The sequence below is a fragment of the Osmerus mordax genome, chromosome 22, assembly GCF_038355195.1.
Source record: "Osmerus mordax isolate fOsmMor3 chromosome 22, fOsmMor3.pri, whole genome shotgun sequence".
Taxonomy (NCBI): domain Eukaryota; kingdom Metazoa; phylum Chordata; class Actinopteri; order Osmeriformes; family Osmeridae; genus Osmerus; species Osmerus mordax.
In genome coordinates, this window is record NC_090071.1 from 8877096 (window position 1) to 8894618 (window position 17523).

The following is a 17523-nucleotide window of genomic DNA, read 5'->3' on the forward strand; positions in this document are numbered from 1 at the left end:
AACAGAGCTTAGAGTTCAGGCATCTCCCAGCCGCAGTAAATCGATTTCCGTCCCACCCTCTCTATATCCACTTACACTAGATTCGATTCGCCGAAAGGGGGTGGGATATCACCTGAGGCGGTATATATGTTCCTCGCACCTAACCCCTGTAACCTCTTCCGGTATCTCTCTTTATCTCCCCGTCCTCTTCCCCTCACGACCCAGTCGTTTGGGCGTCATGGATGAGTGTGGACGAAGGACGGACAGCGTGGGGACAAACCGCAGCGGCGCCTTCTCTGCGGTTAAACCCGGCAGGATAGATCTGGGCTCGCCTCGCCTGTCCCGAGTCCCATCGTCATCACCCACCGCTGGGAAGAATCCCTCGCTGAGACGAGACCAGCATGTAGAAGAGACGTCCCTTCTCTCCAGCGGGAGTGAGTCAGCTGTGGACATTGAATGGCAGGAGCCAGAACAAGAACAGTAAGTACACATGGCTTCTTTTGTAAGGACAGACTTTGAAGACATTCTATTCAGAAATCAACCCGCAGCTTGGCTGAGCTTGAGATGTTCAGCTTTAGGATCGTGCCCCGGACCTATCGGGGTCAAGGGAGGTTGCGAATGAAGAAAAAATAAATGAAGCCTTCCTCCAGTGCACCTTGCTTGACTCCACCCAGATAGAACAGCCACTGCAGGACCCTCTTGATCCGCGAGGGTCAGATCAGCCCTCTCCCAGGGTATCGCTTCCAAATCCCCAGTGGGCTTTAAACGCTACTGCCGACCACCAAAGCTCTTACCGCACAGCCGGGACACACACACAGAAGACTGTGGTGTCGGCGGGGGGTGGGGGGGGGGGGGGATCGAGTGTGCAGTCTGTCAGGTCCCCTGAGTGTCTGTCTCTGCAGGGGGCGGTGGGGGGGTGGTCTGTGGGTGAATCAACACAGGGGTCAGACAGTGTGTCCCTGCGGTGTCAGGCAAACAAAACAAACCATGGGATTTGGATTTCATCCTGGCTGCTGTGTTAATGGCCTCTGGTGAGCTTTACTACGCGACGTTCAGTATCTCCAAAGATATAGTCGATAATAATTCTATAGGTGTAAAACTGTTATAAGGTTTGGGCCTTTGAAAATAGGCTTTATGGATGGATATATTAACGCATAAAAGCTTTTCAGGCATACAGTCGAAGAGACCTCTATCTAATCTAGTTTTGTTGGAAGCTCACCTTTCATGTGAAAGCAGACCATTATCTTAACTCTGGGCGAGAAGGAGAGAAGCAGGGAAAATCAATAACGGAACAGGATCTAGGAAAATGGGAGAATGACTGGAATCCATCACTTGATGCTATGCTTGAGGCTGGTCCCCCCCCTGAGCAAATGTTTATTCATACCGTCTCGGTCTCATCTTGTCTGGCTGCAGATCTGGAGTCAGTGATCACCATTAATGGAGGCGTTGGTGGGGAGGGGGCGGGGGGGCAGCCACGCGTCGCTGGGGTTTAGACATCCCATACATCACCTCACGCTCGCTGTATTCATCACAGGCTTATAGGAGCCCGAGGGAGCTCCTGCTTGTTTACAGGCAGGACGGCCGAGGCTGGGATGATGTCGGGAGGGTGTTTTCGAGTCGCAGGGCACTGCTGTTCATTAGATCATCCGTAATGTAAACGTGAATGAACCCTCCGAGGGTGGATGGGACAAAGTAGATGTGTAATGTTGTACTGTGTCATGACTCAGAGCGTATGTTGCTGTTTTTACGATGCAGATCTGACCAGGCTTTGAGCACAGCCTTCATGTGAACTGTTAGCTCTGGTGTATTTTTATCTTTTTCACCCTCGGCATTCACCACCTTTTGACTGGCACGTTGATTTAAGCCATGGGTGTCTAATGTGTGACAGCGGTTGATGTATGGATTCAAACAATATCTTGTTATGGGGTTGATAATAGACAGGAGGCTGTAGTCCTTTTGAGAGTGGATCCACAAGGATCGATTCAGTCATTGATCTATTTTATCCTCTTAAAAGTGTCCCCTCATTGCAGGGATGTTACGACGTTCAACACACTTTCGCTAAGCTTACTGCCAGCCTAACCCTTTTCTTAGTGTAACTGTTTCTCAATGTTGCTTAATGGATCTTTCTCTTTCTTCCTCGCTCTCTCTCGCTCTCTCTCTCTCTCTCTCTCTCTCTCTCTCTCTCTCTCTCTCTCCGTCTCTCTCTCCCTCTCAGTCTCTCTCTCACATACACACAAAAACATGCTCTGCTCCATTTCTTTCAATTGCTGAGCCTGTTCATCTCTCTTGTATGCTCTCCCTATCCTCTCTCATTCCGTCCCATTCATTCACACACATTCAAACCCGCGCGCACGCACTCACCCTTGTTTAATCAGCTCGCTTTGTACATGTTGTCGAACTGAAACGGATGATGTGACCGAGCAGTTTTCAAAGAGATAAAGATGACTTGTTATCTGAAACCAAGTGGAGGGAAACAGTTAATGTTCTTTGCGCTGTATTTAAAGTCTAAAGAGGTTATGTTGGTCAGGAAAGCTTAAATCTGATTGGGCCATCTGGAGTTTGGGATCATCCAGGTGAAGCGCTCTCCAGATGTGTCGATGGAGACCGCCTCGCCGCCCGTCCTCGCCGTCTCACACCGCTAACACCCGAGATCCCCCCCCCACCACCACCACCACCATCCCAACCCCCCACCCCCCCCCCCCCCCCCCGCTTCAGCCCCTGCCCCCAGCGATTTGAGTTCTACCCTGCATTCCTTTAACCGGATTTGGTTGCCCTCCGGTGTTTTCGTGATAGTGGCGTACTTCTTCCTTTGACCTCCTCGCGGAGTCATTTTGCTTTGGATGTTGTCCGATTGTGTCCTTGTGACGGCGGGCATAGGGATCTGGGCACGCGGTCTGCAGGATGGTACACTGAGTCACTCATGAGGTAAGCATCCCTCCTCTCTTTTTGCCTCCCACTATCGCTGCGAATGTTCCTTTAAGTGTGTCTCATCTTCATAAGTGAACAGTGAACAGGGAGTGTGCTCGTGTTGTTTACAGCCATGCAAGCTGTAAACTACGTTTAGGATGAGAAAGGGCATTTCTCACGCTGTCTGTGTATGTTATGAGCACAAATATGTTGACATTTTGACAAGTATCATCAATAGAACAGGTGAAGATCAGTAAACAGTCATTAACCTTTGAAGATGGATGACCTATGACTTTTGGAGTTGCTGTCCCCATTTTTTATGGAGTCTGATTGTCCCCAGTCTGCCATGTGGCACAGTACCTTCTGTGAGCATTAAGCTAACAAGCCCGCTGTCCTCCTCAGCAACCAAATGCACACACACACACACACACACACACACACACACACATACACACACAGAATCATGAATGAAAACATTTATGAAGACATTCTCAAACGAAGACAAACATGCACGCATCTACAGTATGTTAATAGAACCGCTCTGGTTCTCTGCCTCAGCGATTCTAGGGGCTTGGGCCAATGTCACATCAAGCTAGAAGTGTACAACAGCCTGATTGAAAGTATTGGTAAACATTGAGTCCAGTGACACCAGTAAACACTGCCATGAAGGATCTGTGGGGGGGTCTAACTAAAACTGGATCTCATGAAGGAGGTACACCTTCAGCTTACCCTCCACATTCCCTCACGCTTGCATTATCATCCGGAAGAAATTCCTATTTATCAGGAAATGAGAGTAGGAATGATGTACAGTAAGGAATCGCTTTCCCTTTAACATATTTACCACAGGTACGAAGAAGAACTTTGACACTGTGGAAGGATTTGGTGAAGTGTGAAATTAGCTCTTTCATGAATCTTATATCAATAGCTCGGCCTTAGTGGGTAGAACGAGCAGGAATGTTGCACAGAGTAGGTGGTTATTTTGAATTGCCATTCATCCACATTTACCACTGGGACCAGATCTTTGCTCTGTAGTTGTTATAAGACCTGAATGTCAGATCAAGAATAGGGAGATAAGGAGATGGAACAGGTTAGGGGCTGCCAAGTAACAACACATTAAGCCAGGGTAGTCAAAGACTCGAATGGAACTGGATGAAGCCAACCTTGCATTTCATAACAGCTCAGCTTAAAAGGAGATGCACAGCATCTGTCCAAGCCCTCTTAGTGGGTAAGTACACCGATATCACTCACAAGAAACATCTTACCACATCAGATCAACATGTGCCAGAAACAAAAGGTTCCAAACTCATATCCTGTTGGTGAGTTTTCCTGTGATTGTCTCTCATCCAACTGCTTCCAAGAAAGGCCTTTAAAACTCTGGCTGGTTGATTGACTGGAGACATAGGTTGTCATTAACTAGGATATAGGCCAAACCTGTGAAATCGCGGATGGCTGCTTTCCCAGACCAAGCCACATTACGTAAAGTGGGCTCATGGTAATAATAAGTGGATGAATCATAAATAGCTTTTACTTACAAGACTCTTCGTTTTGTTTTTCCTAGTAAACAGCCCCCCCCCCCTCCCCCACGTGGAGCGGGAAATTGTTCTGAGCTGCCTTAAAGCGAGAGATGTTTTCATTCAAGGTTCAAAGCTCTAGCGGGTGAGAAGCTCTCCTTTGTAAAGAATCGATGCACAGTGAGTAGTACTCAAAGAACCAGGCCAATTATCTGCAGCCCAGTTTGTACACCTTCCCTTCGCGTGTCACTTCGATTGCGTGTCCGCGTTGACAGCACGGATTGAAAGATTGCACACGGGATCAATGTATGGCGTCGCCACATCCACAATTGGGTTGGGTGCCTGCGATTGAAAAGAACTTGCTGCCCCTAGATCACGGGACATTGCACCTTACTGACAGCCAACATGGGGCGGGGTGACAGGGGAGGGACACACGGGTGACCTTGCGATTCTGTAGGTTACATATGGGTACAGTGGCCAATACCCAAGCCACCCTGCTAATCCCACTGGGATTAAAACTGCTGTGTTCAGTCATTCTATGCACCCCTTCTCCAGCCAGGAATTCGAGCACAGCCAAGCCAAGTACAGAACAAGCACGGTTAATCATGATCTGCCCTCCAGACCAGCTAGAGGTGATCCAGTCAACTGCTGGGAACTGGAAGCAGCAGTCATGTGACCACATGATTCATGTTTAAGTTAACCGATACTGTTGACCTCGATATCCTTGGGGGCAATCATGCCATTAACGCGATCACACCCATGTACACACGCATGCTGAATCCATATTGGAATTGGCAGGTGCCAGTGTTTTTTATCACACACAGAGGACTGGCCTAATAGTGTGGCCATGAGACAAGCTGTCGATGTCTACCTCTCTGGTTGTGTCCTCTCACTGTCAGCATGGCGTCTCTGGTGTTGGCTCACGTCTGTTTATCCATTGACCATCCTCCCTGAGGTTGTGTGTGTGTATTGTTCTTGTGTCAACCCCTCCATCCCACTCCCAACACACCCAAGATCTCATTTCCCTCTCCTCCTCATTGTTCTATTATCATATTCTCTCCCCTTTTATCTCCCTCTCTTTCTCTCTAACTCTCTCGCTCGCTCTCTTTAAGCACTGGCCTGGAATGTGATGATGTTGTGTCATTATTCAGGATGGGGGACGCACTCTCACAGTCTCCCCAAGGGCACTGGCCCCTAACTTGCACAGCATGACACTGTGTGTGTGTGTGTGTGTGTGAGTGTGTGTGTGTGAGTGTGTGTGTGTGTCTGTGTGAACGGTTTATCCCGGCTAGCCCAGATGCCCCAGCTAAACCCATCACCAGCAGTGCAGAGCACCGAGTGCTAAGCTGGAACATTTGGCACTGAGCTGAGATGCAATAGGGAGGCAAGCACACACACACACAAAAACAGAGTTTCATTTTTTTTTTTTTTTTGGTCTGAAAGAGAGGCAAGGGAAGTGGATCAGTGGGGATACTCAGGGAGAGGGACAGGAGCTCTTTCCCCACACTCAGAGCCTCTGGCGGGCTGGAGTGTCCGTCGGAAGGGATGGACGAGTGCGATGATGAACTGGGGGTCTTCACTGTCATCCAGTGAGTACACTGATCCACAGGCACACATGACAGCATGGATAGCTGTAGCGCTCTTTGTCCGAGGACTGCCTTTTTGGCCAGTGGTCTGAGATCTAAACTGTATGATGTGCTTGGCACCTCTGTGTGTTCCATTGACTCTGTAGAACAGACACGTTGTATCTCGATCATATTGTTGCTGTTCTTGTTTGGACATGAGGCAATCCTAAAGCATGTCCTTTAGGGATTGCCTGTATACTTTGTTTGTCTTTTAGCATAGCTGTGCCGGGTGAAAGAGTTTGGTGGGAATGTACGCTTGCCTGGGCAGGCTTCTGACAGAGTAATCAAACAATATGTCATCCTTCGCTCAGCACAGGCCGCACTGGTGTCCAGGAGGCCGTTTATATTCATACGTCAACAATTTTCCACGGGTAACATTTTTGCAATGATCCAAACTGAGCTAGATCAAAGTATGTGTATTCAAGGTTCTCATTTCTGCTCCTGAGCTAATATATACGGATGGCAGTGCCAGAAACTTCAGGAAATCTCTGGCATTGGTGGACATTCAAGCTGTCACCAGAGCTTGCCAGAGTGGCATAATAAGTGGATAGTATTGATGAAGAACAACATTCAGTGCGTGCATGCTTACCGTATTGAAATCTAAAGGGAATGACAACAGTAATGGGCTGTCGTCAGTCTAAGATGTGGCACCCATTAGGGGAGGAGAAGGTACTCCCAAACAACGACGTAATAATCTGCGTAGAGAGGGAAACGAGGACGTGTGTGTGCGTGCGTGTGTGAGGCCTCGCATGTGTGAGTGTGTCGGGAGAGGTTGAGAGGTGGTGTTGGAGGGGGCCGATTGGATTCTTTGTGACGCAACTGTTGTGTTTGAGTCGGGTTTTGCGACTTGCCGTCGTTCCAAGTGCAAGTCAAAGTCTTAACTCTTCACTATCATCCGTCCTCCTGTCTTTAGATCCCAGGGTTGACCATCATTAGTTATAATGAGATGTGTTGCCAGTGCCTCTGAAGCTGGCTTCGTGGCACATGGCTAGTCAATTACGTAAGCCGCGCTCGCCATTCCACAAGAATGTCCCGGCGTTGTAATTACGGCTCACACTTGTGATAGCCTCATGGACCAGCCGGTTTAGCCGGGCGGGAGCAGGGAGCAGGGGTGAGGCCAGGGGTGACTTCACAGGGCCAGAGATGTTTAGAGGAAGGATTACGGTTACAATGATGGTTTGAAGATATCAGGGGCTTTTGTTTTGCTTTAACAATGACGTAACTTGTGTTTACTTAAAGAGAGCGTTGCGTTTTCATCACAGAACCCGGCTTGACATTAAAGGCCATTATAGATTTATGTGATTTTTATGAGGAACATATAGATTAGGGCTTGAATAGGCTTTATGATTATAGCGAAGCTATGATGATTATAGATAGGTTGTGTGTTGGGTTGATTATCATGCGAGAGGATTTTCTATATGCAGTCCATAGTAATGTAGCATGACTGTCTGTGTTATGCAATGCTTTGACAAAGACTAGCCAGGACACACCAGAGCTCATGATCGTCGGACTGTGAGGGAGATTGAGAGAGCGTAGATCGCGCGGCATTGCGTGGGATTACCACGATTGGGTGAGGGGGTCATTTACCATGAAACATGTGGCCCAGAAACTGGACAAATGAATTTGTGTGTGTATGCGTGTGCGTGTATTGTCATCGTGTCTTAGGCGGTCACAAGCCTATTCCTTTTTTTTCTCTCCCCCATCCCCCCTCGTTGCCCGGACTGTAGCAATACGGCTTAAAGTTAGATGTTCTGGATTCACAGAATGATGAAAACACAAACTGATCATTAAAAAAAAACGTATTCCTTCAATATCAGCAACCCAGTTTGTTACCACGTGCAGATGTTGCAACACAGAGCTAAGGACCTGGCTGTCATTCATAGAGGTACACCCTCTATGAATAAGTGTGGGGGGGGGGAGATATGCAGGCTGGTGCATTGTGGGATATGTTTGAGTTGTTGTGCGGCCGGGCAGATGGCCATAACGGTCAGGCCCGATTGCTTTTACTTGGAGAGGCTTTGACTCTCACTGGGAGGATTCTCACTGTGAACACAGTGTCTCTGAACTCATGTCTCTCAGCCCTGTCTCACATCTCTGGTCCTGCACTGGGAGTCCTCCTGGTCCACACACACCCCACCAGAAGTGCTGACCGCTGACTGACCACGTATCGACCGCAGACCACAGAGACGCTGAAAGCGGGCTCCGTCAGGGCTGTCGATAGGCGGGGTGGCTGGAGAAGCGGCGGCCGTGTCAGAATGTTTGTTTTGCGCGGCTCGTCTGACAACTGGTTTGTCTTTGTGTCGCTTGGTTGGGCCCGTGGTAATCCTTAAAACGAACAACACGATAGCTGCATCGTAGCTCTGTTTACAGCACTGGCCCGATATGGTCCCTAAGGTTCTGCATGAAAGAACATCACATAGATTACTCCCTCTCCACTCCCAAATAGACAGTGTCAGCATTCGCGAGTCAGTCCACCATTTAGGTGGACTGACTTGAACTTTTTCCTCACCAATTCAATCCTAATTAGGAAGCGTCCTCCCAGTGGTTATGAAGATGGACCCCCCCCCCCCCCCCCCCCCCCCCCTCCTCCGCCTCGGAGAGAACCCTGACTAAACGTTCAGTCGATTCGAATCACAAGTCAATTGAACCCACTGGATCGAGTAGATGACAGCGGATCTCGTCAGATCGGTGGCACCCTCATGGAGGGGGGAAAGAGAAATAACCACGTTCGCCCCGGTCCGTCTAGTGCACTGCACAGCGCAGGGGGAGGGGCCATGGGGTTGGGTGAGGCAGTCAATCAGACAATGGACACCATATGGGGTTGGTGGTGGTGGTGGTGGTGAGGGGGGGGGGGCAAGGTCCCATGGTCACAGCCTTACATTAAGAGGATGTTTGGCGTCAGTGCCGGGCTTACAGTGGGAGCGCGCACGGCATCCTAATGGGTCCACTTGACGCGCTAAGTGGAGATTTACTCTGTGAGTCTAGCCAGGGGTCCCTGGTTTCACCCCATATTGCCCTTTCATGAGAGGCCGATTTGTGGTGGTTTGCTCTGGCCAGCCCAGACCCCCCTACCCATGGCCCCGAATGCCTCCGTGACACCAGGCGAAGCCTCAGCCATGCATTTGCATACAGCGGTATTTACTTCCATTCCCGGCGGCCTCGTTAGAGACCTCATGTGTGTCCGGGCTTTAGAGAGATATTCCGAGTTCTACTTACTACGGTAATCTAGCATGTCGGATTGTTGGAGTTGTTGTTGTATGGTTTCAATTTGTTTTCTCACTCTCAATTTAATAGGTTAAAGATAATCCCCGATTAACCACCATCATGTTTTAGTATGGCATGATAACATGTTTAGAGAAATACTTCCCAGACAGGCTGAGGCTTGTGCGGCTGGAATCAGCGCGCTGCGAGGGAGCAGAGTTGTGACCAAATATCTGGCCCTGAATACAGAGAATGTGTGTTTACAGGGTTCACACATCTGACATTCAGAATATTGGTCTCGGATCAGGATGATAAAAGAATCTCCAGAGCGCTGGCATACAGCCTCGGGTTCTCTCAGTATTCAGGGAATGTCAGCGCATACACACAGAGGCACATGCGCACACACACACACACACACATACACTCACACTTTGGGTCTCTGCTTTTCCTTCAATGCATTTCAATGCCTTCGTTAACTGTGTGGGTGCGTTTGGGTGTATGGGCGTGCGTGCATGTGTGTGTGTGTGTGAGGTGGGGTTCCAGGCAGACTGCTCTCATACAGAGCGGGGGTGGGGGGGTTGGGTGGGGGGGGGGGGGTGGAATAGCTATGGTTGAGAGCTCTGTAATATCTGAACGTGCCACACGGAGCTTCTCTGCTGAAGAGGCCATTTAGTATTCTGACAGCAGCCATATGCTGAGTCCATGCCACAGTTCGCATCACTGTCATAGACAACGGCACAGTGTGGAAACAGGCTCAGCTGGGAGCACTGGTGATGACGCTAAGATACAGTACGTAGCATTTGCAACTCAAGGGGGAACCGGAAAATGTCATCTCAAAACCTTTGGATTACTTGACTTTGTACCATGACTAATCAGAAGATATTCTCCACCCGGTGCTGAAGCTTCAGACACAACAACACCGTGATATCTTGGCATAATAGGGTGCTTCATGGCCCAAGGTACTTTGGGGATTGTCATTGTCAGCTCCTCAGTTCTGCTGCGTTGAAGAAGCCCTACGCAATGAGACATGACTGTGACGCGAGACATTGTGTCTGAGTCCGGGATGCCTCTCAAACCGGCGTGAGACTGTAGAAGATGGTTCCTCTTTGCTGACTCACTGTGAGGCTCAGCACAGCAAGGCCCACTTTCCAGAGCCTCTCATCCCAGTGTGGTTTGCTGACCGTTCTCAAACCATCTTGTTTATTTTAAAAGCTTTTCTTGCGTACCACGACATTGCACTCAACACAGAATGCATAGGAGGCTTTCGCTTTTCTCTCTCATTCTGTCAGCCCTTATCTCCCTCTCTCTCTCCCTCTTTCTCGCTCACTCTCTTTCTCTCTCATTCTCTCTCTCTCTTCCTCCTCCATTCCATAAATTGGTTTCTATTATATCTGTCAATCTATATTTACTTATCTTACTCTATTTCTCTCTCTCTCTCTCTCTCTCTCTCTCTCTCTCTCTCTCTCTCTCTCTCTCTCTCTCACTACCTCCATCCCTCCCTCTCTGAAAGGACGGCTGTGTTGTCTGGGGGATTATGCCCACTGATAAGGAGAGAAATTGCTGCTTGGATTATGGGAGATGGGGAATGCAAATCTATGATCTTATTGTTTAGACAGCACACAGAAGCCAACAGTTTATCCCCCATAATTACTGGGAGGGGGGTTGACAGCAAAGCCAGGGGAGATATAGTTTTATGAAGGCAAATGTGTGTAGGGTCATAGGGCAAGTAGAAGTGGGGGTTATTATGTTCGGGTAATACTAAAGATACCTGTCAATGAAATGTCTAGGCATCTAGATACCAAACATTGACTAGCCTGGACACTGTGGTTTTGAAAGGCACCCTCCCACCCTTGTCTCTAGCAAATCAACACTCGAGATGTTATTTCACAATCCGTCTCTCCATCACACTTGTCTGCTCGCCGCTCACCGGCCGGCTCGAGTGTCATACTACATAAACATGCCAGTCGTGGTTCTGTGTTGTCAGTAAGGCACCCCATTAATCATGGGGTCATAGGTGAGAGGGAGCTGGCAGACAGCAATATTACAATCCCATCCAGCTGCTATGACACACCCTCTGGTGGATGAACAGCACGCCGGGGCTGAAGCGCCCGGGTTAGTGCTCATTATCCTTGCCAACGTGGTGACGCGGTGAAGACTCGATGTGAGTCACATTATATACAGCCGTCAGAGGTCGTTGGGAAGCGTGGCAAACAGAAAATGGAAGCGCTAGATTGATTGAAGGGAATCAGTGATTCGTACTGGAGACGTCTCTGTCAATACCGCTCCGTATTTATAGACTTGCTGTCATCATGTCTATGACGCTGCAAGAAAACGACAATCTTCTTGGCTTTGTAATCCTGTCTAGTTATTCGTTTTTTGGTCAAACAATTTACAATAGTCTGTTAAACAATACTCAGGACCGCCCACTCGATATGTGTTGTATTCGTGGAGCAGTTGAGTTTCTCTGGATGTTACTTTTATAAATATTGACGAGATAGTTCAGTTGAGAAGGCGACTGGTGCCTCACCCCTGAACACAACGAGTCGCTGACACTGAAGCTGAACGCTTACCTGGCCTCCAACTGGGACAAGCCGGGCTGTTTACATGCCCAGGATGGACTGTCTCCTCCTCCGAACACGTTGCTGATGTCTTGTGATGCCTCTGCAGATTTGTAGCTCCCACACTTTCATTTCATGTCATTGTGTATTTATTTAGCGGACGCTTTGATCCAACGCGACGTACAGAATGGAGGGGAATTTGAATGTGAGGCCTCTTGATCTGCAGGCAAATGTGCCTACTGCTGAGCTACCCACCACACCCTCTCAGAACGTTTCGGTGGCAGATGCCTCCAGACACGACACACATGATCTTTTTTTGTGCGGTTTAAAATTGTTCCTTGGATGTAGGATGTGACATACACTGTAGAAAAAGTTTAGAATACACCGTGATGGTGTATTCTAAACTTTCTTTGATTTGTTTGTATCTGCATAGTTTCATAAAACAATGTTGGGCATTTTGAGGATTTTATGAAAGATATCCCAAAATATTTCAATACATCTTCTTTGCATTGATAAAGATAAATCGTGTTAAAGTCAAGACTGACCTGACGTCTCTCCGTCACACTTTGCCCACGAGAAAACCTAGCTGTCGAAAAGACTTTGTCATTATGGGGGAACACCATTCTGAATGAACCAGTGAATTACCTAGTAAACAGATAAGCAATGTACCTGACCGACATGAGATGAAAAACAAGGTGAAGGCTTCGATGTGTTTGTCTCTCGCTTATCGCTTCAAGCTTTATCTTTGAAAGCTGTCGGCACCAGGACCCCATGGGCAGGTTCCTCAAATAAATAGAGTGCTGTGCAGAGAGGCTGGCGTCCTCATCAAAGATGAATGTGACATAAAAGAGTCTCTTTCCCGGATCAAAGCTGTCTCCTGCACTGCCTGACGGAAAAGGCTTCTGTTCTATAGCCATAGGGTTATTGATACTGCAACTCTCACTAATAATTTCACTTCAAATCATTCAACAAAAATGACTTAAACCTCCACCTTGGAAATAGTGTTTAGTACAACATATTTACCTTAGTGTCACATAGTTCCATGTAGTGTAGACATGTGGTTGATCTGAGTTCCAAGTTCCAGATCATATTGTCCTTCCCTTGGCAAATAAGGTTTTTGTTTTCCATCTTATTCAGCTAGTTTTTGGCTACACAAAATGACCCCAAAACTAGGTTTCTTTTTGCACTGGGGAGATAAGATTTGACAGCTGGGGAAATGAACCGTTTATGTAACGGACACAATCTAGACAGATAACAAACCTTTTCCCAAGCAATTGTTCCTACTAAAGAAAATATCAACATGCAGTAATTCGGGAAAAAAAAACTACAATATGAACATACAAGAAAATAAAACCCATCACAACGACAAATAACAGCGGCAATCAGAGCAGAACAGAACCGCAAATAGTGTTGGGTTGAATTGCATTAAATGGTACAGAAACGAGTTTAACGCTGCTTTGCGTTTCGATTAAACTGCGTCGACACTGACATGACTGTGGTTCTCCTTGGCCCCTGTGGCGCTCCTCACAGAAGGGGAAGCATCTTGTTGAGGATAGCCATCTGCAAGGTTAGCCCACAAGGCTCCCACGGGTCAGGGGTAAATGATTATGTGTGCTCACGTAGCTACTCATGCAGTCTGTCAGATGTGTGCGCGCGCGTGTGTGTTTTTGTTTTTCGGCAGTAAAATGCCAGGTCACGGTCGTAACACGATACCATTATTTATGGCATGGAGATGAAGTATCAGTACAGTGTGTAGTTAGTAGTAAAAGATGGGAGGGAATGCTCGCTGTCCTCTGTGTGTAAACTCGCCTTTATGTGTCTGGTTGCTGCGGCTCACTTAGCAGCACAAATAAACCTGAGAGACAGGGTCCTGCTCCCTCCAGCAGCCCATCCTGCTTCTGCAAGAGTCAGCACTCCTCTGCTCTCCCACCTCTCTCTCCCTCTCCCTCTTTCTCTCTCGCCATCTCTCTCTTCTCCTACCTCTTTGACCAGTGCAGCGCCCCTCCCCCTCTCTCTCTCTCTCTCTCTCTCTCTCTCTCTCTCTGTCTCTCTCTCTCTCTCTCTCTCTCTCTATATATATATATATATATATATATATATATATATACACATATGCAGGATATATACAGTATATACTATACACACTGTATATATTTATACACATGTACATACTGTACACATATACATTTTTCACACTCCTCTTTCAGCACCCCTCTCCCTTTTCCATATATCTTTCTCTGCTCTCTTTCTCCTCTCTGTCTCTCTCCAGCTCTCTCTCTCTCTCTCTCTCTCTCTCTCTCTCTCTCCAGCTCTCTCTCTCTCTCTCTCTCTCTCTCTCCGTCCTCCCGGGGATGTGGATGGACGGCTCCTCTCTTCTGAGGACGGACGAGCGAGCGCTGGGAGCATCCTTCATCTGCCGTGTTTTGCGTCCCTCCTCCATCGCCCTCTTTCCCTCCTCCCCCCTCCCCCCTTCCTCTTCCCCTCCTCGCTGGCTCCTTTATTCTGCACCGCTCAGACCCCCGGCACATCTCCCAGCTCCAGTGCGATGGAGACCACTCTGAGGGGGCTTGACGCTGCCCGACACGGCCAGGGCGACAGAGGGGCAGCCCGGACAGGCTAGCCAGGCAGGGTGGGACTCCCTCACTGGCCAAAAACCCTCTCAAGGGCATCGCTGTCGCGCTGGGAGGGCAGGAATAGGTGTTTTTTGGTCCTTGTTGGCACCAATCAAGGAGCGTTGGTTTGTCCAAATGACTTTGTTGATGTGACCCGTGTTGGCAAGTCCTTGCCAAGGAGCTTGTGTGAATTTGCGTTTCTCCCTCTTGGATTCAAATGTGGATTGGATTGCAGACCTGGAGTGTGTCACTTTCAGGCACGCAGTAGCTGGAGCGTATGGACGTGTTTGGTTTCGGGAAGATGGCAAAGCTGTCAGGGTAAGTGTGTGTGTGTGTGTGCTGGAACGGGAGTTGTGTCAACATGGAAGCCAGGAGTGTGTAAGCAATGATTATCCAGTCTGTTTATCCTACTAAGTGTGGCGGACTGCACAGTGACTAAGTACTTATGGACCGTGGCTCTGAGCCTGATCCCAAAAAAGTTTGGAGGAAGAGATCTGTGAAAGTGTGCCGAAGCGAGAGTGCAAATGTTTTCATTTAGATAGTAGGTTGAAAGGTTGAAACTAAAAACTGAGAAGGAAATATTGACATGAGAGCATGAGTGGGAATGTGAACTTTAAAATGACATGGCCTGAGAAGGAAAGGAGAGGAAAATGACAGAAAGAAAATATTCAAGCAAGGCAGAGACCGAGAAAGAGAGAGAGTGAGAGACAGAGAGAGAGAGAAATAAGAGGTGTGAGACAAAGCCTACAAGTAATGAGAATAGACTTGAAACAGAGGCTATGAGCAGAGCTTTCAGAGGCAAAGGTTTCCTAAGAAGGCTGCTGTAATAATGAAGTGCTCAGTGCACTGGAAACCCTGATCAGTGTGACTTCACACTCCAGTCACCCCAAAGCCCAGGGCAACCCCTTCACCCTGCCAGATATCACACACACACACACAAGCATACGCACACACAAACAAACACACATACGTTCGGATGATCTCTCACTCGACTGGGGTCTCAACACTAAACCCACCAAACAAGGATGGAAAACAAATCTTTTAAACCTCACTGCATACTGCAGCACAGATGGGTGAATCTCTGCCTGGGTGAAGTGGGATGATGGTGATGCTGTCATCACCTCCAGTTAACACAAGCAAGGGATCTATTGAGTTACTTCTAGGGATTTGGGGGGGGGAGGGAGATTACGCAGCTTGTGTGTGTGGTGATGGCTGTCATTGGTTGGCACTGCTTCAGAATGAGCTCCCCGCTCGTATCGAACACTTTCTCTTTCACTGACTGTCGGTAAACTCTGTGGCTGTGGAACTGGATGCCAAAGTTTTTACACTGGGCTCTGAAAAAGTATCAACTGTGGTTTTTCAACAATGTCACCATAGTCTTTGTATGGATCGGGAATTGGGGAAATAATCAAAAGGATCCATTTTCGTAGAGACTTACTGTCAAGTGTTTTATGAGACTTAAGTTGTGGATTCCATTGTTCCAGTAGCCAAGCATCAGAGAGGGACATTCTTAACCCTCGTGCTGCCTTCGGGTCACATGACCCAAAGGTTCATAACGAACCATCGTTGTGTTTACCCAATTTTACCCAATACAAAAACAAATAAAAATAATTTTCTTTTAACCATTCCAATGTGGGGGGTCTGAGACAGCCCGACAGTTAAAAGAAAATGCTTCACTTTGTTTTTGTATGAGGTAAATTTGTCGCAATACGACGGTGGGTCACAATGACTGATGGGTCAGAATGACCCGAAGATAACACAAGGGTTAAACTTCATTTTCTCTTCAGGTTTTTTTTTATTTCATTGACATGTTCTTTCCAGTGACACTCCTCCAAACACGGCAGTAGCACACGTTTGGGCTCAGTGAGCGGAGGGAGGTGGGGAGGGAGGTGGGGAGGTGGTGAGGGAGGTGGGGAAAACCAATTCGCCCGTGGGCAGGCAGCTTCTCTCCATGCAACCCTTAAAGTTGCACGATTTTCTTGATTTGAGTCGCGTTAATCCTCCTAAGGGATTTGGTCTGTGATCACCGCTGCACACATGGCCCGCTTCGTTCAGAGGATGAAATCACTGCACATCTCTGTGTGTTTGTTAGCAGGAGCAGGGCGAGGACAACACAAAAGGAGGAGACAAAACTGAGCAGAGTGCATGTAAAGGAAGGCCTTGTATTACAGAATAGAGGATTGGAAGATTTATGGAACTGGTGGTCACCAGGCAATCTCACTCCACATTGTGGAAAAGATGACTGTTTGTTAGCGATGGCCGATTATAATCGAGTTTATGTTTCAGATGTGAAATTATATTTGTAGTTACTAATCTCACTACCAGTAGAGTCTAACTACTGTATTCATTTCATTCATGACTGAATGAAATACTACTAAAATGTGACCCTAGAAGGCCTTTCCCGCTTCGGGAAAGGCCTTCTAAGTTCTGAGCTGTTATTAACAACAAAGTTATCAGTTTAATAGGAGGTTATCATTTTTTCAGGTTTATAGATATGGCTACACGGAGGAAGCCTGACTGTGTATGTTGGTTAGATGACCCACTGTGCTCTAAAGCAATCACACTGCTTCTCAGCCTAGGGCAGAATCATCGTGGCAGAAGTCACCTGCACAGAAGATTAAGCCTCTTACCAGATGCTGTGGCTATGAGACAAACACGACTGGGGACAGAACGAGTTTTTATCGTTATTTAATGATACAGTCTTCAGTTTGCAATTGCCCCCAAACCACAATTTACCAAACCATCATATCAATCAGTTGCAAATGCATCAAAAGGGAAAAAAATAACCAAAGAAAAAAAGAAATCAGTTTTCAATTGATATTCTGGCTTCCGTATCACTGCTGGAAAAATAAATTAGCTTTCAGAGAGAGAGAGAGGGACCTGCTCCCTCTTACATACTGATTAAGGCAGCGGTACACAACGGTGGCTCCACGCATGTCCTTTGTTTGGAGGTGAAATACTGCCAGACAATCTAGTGTAGTCAGCCTGAATACACCCAACACTTACAGCAAACTAGCTGTGGGTGAAACTCAAAATGAAAAGATACTCAATACATTTCTTCAGATCTTCTTCACATCTGATGAAAAAACCTATTTGTCTCTCTCGGTATTTGCCGTGCGTTAGCTTTTGT

At 47.6% G+C, this 17523-nt stretch overlaps 1 protein-coding gene across 1 annotated transcript in view; it reads left to right on the forward strand.

Moving 5' to 3' along the window:
• Positions 1-383: 383 nt before the first annotated feature.
• LOC136966098 (FERM and PDZ domain-containing protein 4-like) overlaps positions 384-17523 on the forward strand; it is a 37878-nt gene continuing 20738 nt past the window's right edge. Inside the window, exon 1 of the mRNA XM_067260477.1 lies at positions 384-459. The gene's annotated coding sequence lies outside the window, so the exon portion shown is untranslated. The remainder of the gene's footprint in view (positions 460-17523) is intronic.